The sequence below is a fragment of the Nicotiana tabacum genome, chromosome 10, assembly GCF_000715075.1.
Source record: "Nicotiana tabacum cultivar K326 chromosome 10, ASM71507v2, whole genome shotgun sequence".
Lineage (NCBI taxonomy): Eukaryota > Viridiplantae > Streptophyta > Magnoliopsida > Solanales > Solanaceae > Nicotiana > Nicotiana tabacum.
In genome coordinates this window covers 155,293,648-155,299,419 of record NC_134089.1, presented here as the reverse complement: position 1 = coordinate 155,299,419, position 5,772 = coordinate 155,293,648, and the positions used below count along the sequence as shown (strand labels likewise).

Genomic DNA, 5,772 nt, shown 5'->3' with positions numbered 1-5,772 from the left:
TCCACTTGGGAAGCTCAATCCTCTAAAACAAACCATCAGATCCCTGATGCTCGTACTTCACCTGCTGACAGGTCAAACACCGAGCCACATATGCAACAATATCCTTCTTCATCCTTCTCCACCAATAGTGCTGCCGCAAATCCTAATACATCTTAGCGGCGCCCGGATGAATAGAGTACCGCGAACTATGGGCCTCCTCTAAAATCAACTCCCGAAGTCCATCTACATTAGGCACACAAATACGACCCTGCATCCTCAAAACTCCATCGTCTCCTAATGTAACCTGCTTGGCACCACCGTGCTGCCCCGTGTCTCTGAGGACACACAAATGAGGATCATCATACTACCGACCTCAGATACGCTCCAATAAAGAAGAACAAGTGACTGTGCAAGCTAATACACGGCTGGGCTCCGAAACATCCAATCTCACGAATTGATTGTCCAAAGCCTGAACATCCAAAGCAAGCGGACTCTCACCGACCGGAATATATGCAAGACTACCCATACTGGCTAACTTTCTACTCAAAGCATCATCCACCACATTGGCCTTTCCCAGATGATATAAGATGGTGATATCATAGTCCTTTAATAGCTCCAACTACCTTCTTTGCCTCAAATTTAGCTCCTTCTGCTTGAACAAGTACTGCAGACTCTTGTGATCCGTGAATACCTCACATGACATGCCATATAGATTATGCCTCCAAATCTTCAACGCGTGAGCAATAGTTGCCAACTCCAAATTGTGAACCGGATAGTTCTTCTCATGAATCTTCAACTGCCGCGAAGCATAGGCAATGACCTTGCCATCCTGCATCAATACCACACCAAGTCCAATACGAGATGCGTCACAATAAACTGTATATGGCCCTGAACCTGTGGGCAAAACCAACACCGGCGCCGTGGTCAAAACTATCTTGAGCTTCTGAAAGCTCGCCTCACACTCACCTGACTGTGAGCACGTGATTTTTCCCTATATGAAATACTCCTACAAATTATAGAAATAAAGTTTTTCAAAAATTATTTGCAATTTTATAGATTTTGTAGGGATTTGTGTTAATTGTTTGCATTCTTTGTGCATGTTTACTCTTATTAAAATCATCAAAAATATAAAAATACCATGCATTGCGCTTAGATTCTACTTCCATGTTTTTAGGTTTAACTAATTAGTTAGTTGCTTTGTTAAAAAAATAAAAATCACAAAATGGGTTCATTTTTGCACTCTTAGCTTTAATTTTGGATTATTAATTTTCTCTTTAAGTTAGGATCATTTAGTTGTTATGTATTTTTTAATTTGTTATTTAGTTTAATTTTACATTAGATTAATTTAGGGTTTAATTTGGGATCTTTATTAATTAAGAAAAAAGACAAAAAAAGAAAAGAAAAGCAAAGGAAAAGGAAAAGAAGGAAATAAAAAGAGGGCTTAATTTAAGGTGTTGAATTTGGGCCAGTTGCACCCGGATTTTCTCCAAAACCCAAGCCCAAATGTGCAGTCTACCCGGTCCAGCCCACTTTCACGGTTTAATTCTTCAGCCTCTAAGATACTTGAAACGACTTAGTATGAGGGCAATACTACGTCGTTTTGAGTTCAAGTGGCTTAAAGTAATCTTAGCCCTTTATTTTCTCTCATCTAACGGCCAGTAAAGCCTCATTCCCCTCATTTAAAGATGTCTGAATACCCCAGTTACAACCTAGGACCTTGTTCATCATCTCCTTTACCCTTGTATCTCACAGTCGTCCGCCACCTACTGGAAATCGCCAGTGGCGGCGGTTGGTCTCCAAAGTCCCTCAAATCTTGACCATGCAACTCCCATCGTCCCCTCACTCCAAATCCACTTATATTTCTTTCCAAAAATCACTCATCTTCCCTAAATTAGGGATCTAAGAACCACAGTGGAGTCTCTTTCGCCTTTTTTTTCTTCTAATTTCCTCATAATCTGGTCTTTTCTCGACATTGAGCATACTTGAATCGTTCATATATTGAGGGGAGGAGTCAATTGGCTTTGGTCCAAATTGGGTTCATGGAGGTCGAATCCTGGGCGAGCAACCGTCGATAGCCCAAAATACTTAGATCCTCTGCTTCATCCTCTTCTTGGCGTATGTTGAGGATTGTAACATGAAGTACTAGCCGTTGAATAAATTTCAGCTAGTGATCATGTTACAATTCCCATCATTAGCCAAAATCCTTATTCGTCGTATTTGTAATCGGCTCATGTTTGACTTCCTTCAGGTCAGCATTTTTAGCAAACATAGCCGGTACATTTCCCTTCCTCTTTCCCTGGCCTTTCCTGATTTTAATTTTGTTTATAAAAAAACTGTTTTTAGTTCGTAATGGTTTAACGATAGCTTAATAATTAGTTTAGTTGCATTTGTTAATAAATTTTGTCTTTTGGGTGTTTCTTTAAAAATCTATTTCTCGTTTAATTCAGAGGTTGTTTGTTTAAACCTTAGTTGAATTCGTTTATGACTGTTGGTTTGGATCCAATTTGGGCTTGCTAGCACAGAAGCCCAAGGGGAAATTTAAGCATGTTTGGCTATATGGCCCATATTGTTGGTACTTTCTGAAAGGTAAATAACATAAGATAAAAGGTATTTAGGGGATTTGGATTGAAAGAATCTTTCATAACCACTAAGGAAGGTTCTAGGAAAGTGGGAAGAGAAGTTGAATTGCTAAATAGGTTTAAATGTTGGGTCTGAAATGAAAAGAGGAAATTGGGGAAGGGGTAATAGTAAAAGATTGAAATCAAATCTGCTGCCCTAAAGCTCTCCTATAAGAGGCTCTTTTCCTGATTTTCCAAGCAGAGATTAGGACTCCAAAAAGAGAAACGGCTAAAAAAAATTTTCTGAGAAAACTATCTAGTTTTGAGCTTTATTTTCCTTTAGCTAAAAGTTTGGATGTGGCTTTTCTGGGGATTTTTCGGGTTTTCTAAGCTGAAACATGACTGGTTATTGAGGTTGTTGGTTGATTACCATTGTTGTTCTTTGTTGCTGAGCTATTTTATTTCTTTGCTGCCATAAGCTAATCTCAGATACATTTTTTTGATTTTGTTTGCTTTGTTGTATCCAGGTACTCCTTTAAATCCTTGGAGTGTGAGTTGAATATGAAGATGCATGTGTTAAGGCTGATGTAATGAGTCATCGATTTTTTTAGTAATTGGCTTCTAAGTTCCAATTTGTATATCTTCTTTTCTGTTAGCCATGGTTCTGCTTTGCATATCAATAGATGTAGGCTTATTTTTGAGCATGAAGTTGTCATTGTAACATCTGAGTTTCTAGGATTTGAATTCTGCTTGTGTTAAAAATCTCGTAAATAAAAATGTTGAATGTTTGAACCAAGTGGATGTACATTGTGATTGGGGAGTTTGCCTATGTAATTTTGGTTCTGGAATTATGTTGGAGACATTAGAACCTTTGTCAAGGGTCATTTTCATGTTGTCTCGGTATCTTGGTTTTATTTTGCAATTAGAAGCATGGTTTGAATTTTTTAAATGTTTTGAATTTGTTGCTTCTGTCCATGAGAATATTTGGTTGCTGATGAAGAACTGTTAGTCAAGGAAAAATATAAAATCATTGAGTATGTGAAAAGGGCCATAGGATTTAAAGACCAGTATTCGTTTCTCTTCTTTAATTGTCATTTTATCTTATTCCATGTTAAATGGTTTATGTAGCTTTCCTTGATTGATTTATGCTTTTGGTTACATCAGTATATGTTATTCATCGTTTTGTTGTTATCCTTCGTTAGAAATAGAAGAAATCTTAGGGAAGAAGATCACAATTCATTTAAGGTCAAACGGGTCGAGTTCATCTAAAGTGTGGGTCGGGTTTGATCGAATTTTGGGACAAAGAATTTCATTAGCCCACTTTTCCCATCTAATGTACTATAGTATAGCCAATGATTTCCACAAACGCTTTAGGGCCTGATCTGTTTTCTTCATAAAGGCTTTCAACCGGTAGTCCCTTTACAATGCCAATTTTAGTTCAAACATAATCCCTTGTAGTTTGCTTTAGGCACGTAGTTTATTGTAGGCACGTAATTAAATCGTTACAACTATGAGTACGGTTCCCGTGACGTAGTTGTGATACTTAATCCCTAATTAGTTTTAAATCTGAATATCCATAGTTCTTTTAATTTGAATGCAATTCCTTTGAAAGAAATTGAGGCATGCCATTCATACATTTGGATCATATAATCTATGGCTCTCATATTGATCGTCTTAACTAATGTAGAAAAATCCCTTGAACTCTCGTAGTTTTCTTGAGACACGTTAATAAGTTGTCATAGCTACGGGTACGGTTCCCGTAGCTAATGCGGAAAAATCCATTGAACTCTCATAGTTTACGTTAGGCGCGTTAATAAGTTATCATAGCTACGGGTACGGTTCCCGTGACGTAGTTGTGACACTTAAATTCTAAAATCTGGGGGTACATTTATGTAACCGTGCATAAATTAATCTTGTTAATAAAATAAACATATTGTGGATTGTGGGTACGGCTCCCGTGACATGATTTACAACTTGTAATCGAATAATTAGTTGTATAACAATTGGATTACTAAAAGGGGTTTTAAAAGGAGTAAAATGCACATAGGTTTCCAGAATGTTCTAAAATCCAATAAATATGCCAATAATAACAGTTGAGCGATCGTGCTAAAATCACGGAATCCGGTAGTGCCTAACACCTTCTCCCGGGTTAACAGAATTCCTTACCCAGATTTTTGTATTTCACGGACTGTAAAATAGAGTCAATCTTTCCTCGATTCGGGATTTTAAACCGGTGACTTGGGACACCATAAACTATCCCAAGTGGTGACTCTGAACAATAAATAAATAATCCCGTTTCGATTGTCACTTAAATTGGAAAAAACTCCCTTATACTCCCGCCGAGGGTAGAAAAAGGAGGTGTGACAGCTCTGACGACTCTGCTCCCCAATTAGTTCCTGTCACACCTCCTTTTTTTCTTCTCCTGAAAGGGGATATAAGGGAGTTTTTTCCAATTTAAGTGACAATCGAAACAAGATTATTTATATTAAATTCGGAGTCGCCACTTGGGATGATTTATGGTGTCCCAAGTCACTGGTTTAAAATCCCGAATCGAGGAAGTTGACTCTTATTTATGGTCTGCGAACACAAAAATTTGGGTAAGAAATTCTGTTAACCCGGGAGAAGGTGTTAAGCATTCCCGAGTTCCGTAGTTTTAGCACGGTCGCTCAACTATTATTATTGGCCTAATTATCTAATCAATTACATGTTTTATACCTACTATGCATTTTTAGCTTTTGACCGCTTTTAATTATTTGTGGAATTATTCTGGAACAAGTTACGATTGTCGTACACTTGTCATTTTGGTATACATTGAAAACTACGTCACGGGAACCGTACCCGCGATCCACAACATGTTTATTTTTTTTATTATTGTTCGAAGTTATGATCGAGTCACGTGAAACGTGCACTCGAATTGGGAATAAATTATCGTGACTATGGGTGTAGACATGTGATATTTGACCCTCCCCAAGATTTTTTATATTTTAGCATTTAAATATTTAGTTTAGGTCTAATATAGTTATTTCAATTAGTTTTGACTCTTTTACCTTATTTTATCACAAAAATGAAAATTATAAAAAATATTTTTCCTTTTTAGTTGCTTTTAGTTTATATACCTTTCGTAAAACTAAAAAAAATATATACAAAAATAGTACCTTATTTTTATTTTAATATGATATTTGAAAATACCAAAAATAATTTTGCTTTAACAGTTAATTTTATTTAAATAATTATT

At 36.7% G+C, this 5,772-nt stretch overlaps 1 long non-coding RNA gene across 1 annotated transcript; it reads left to right on the top strand.

Annotated features, from left to right (window-relative positions):
- The first annotated feature begins 2,790 nt into the window (after positions 1-2,790).
- On the top strand, positions 2,791-3,333 carry LOC107809354 (uncharacterized). The gene is made up of 2 exons (XR_001653393.2): positions 2,791-2,951; positions 3,065-3,333. It is a non-coding gene; the product is annotated as an uncharacterized LOC107809354 (long non-coding RNA).
- The last annotated feature ends 2,439 nt before the right edge of the window (positions 3,334-5,772 follow it).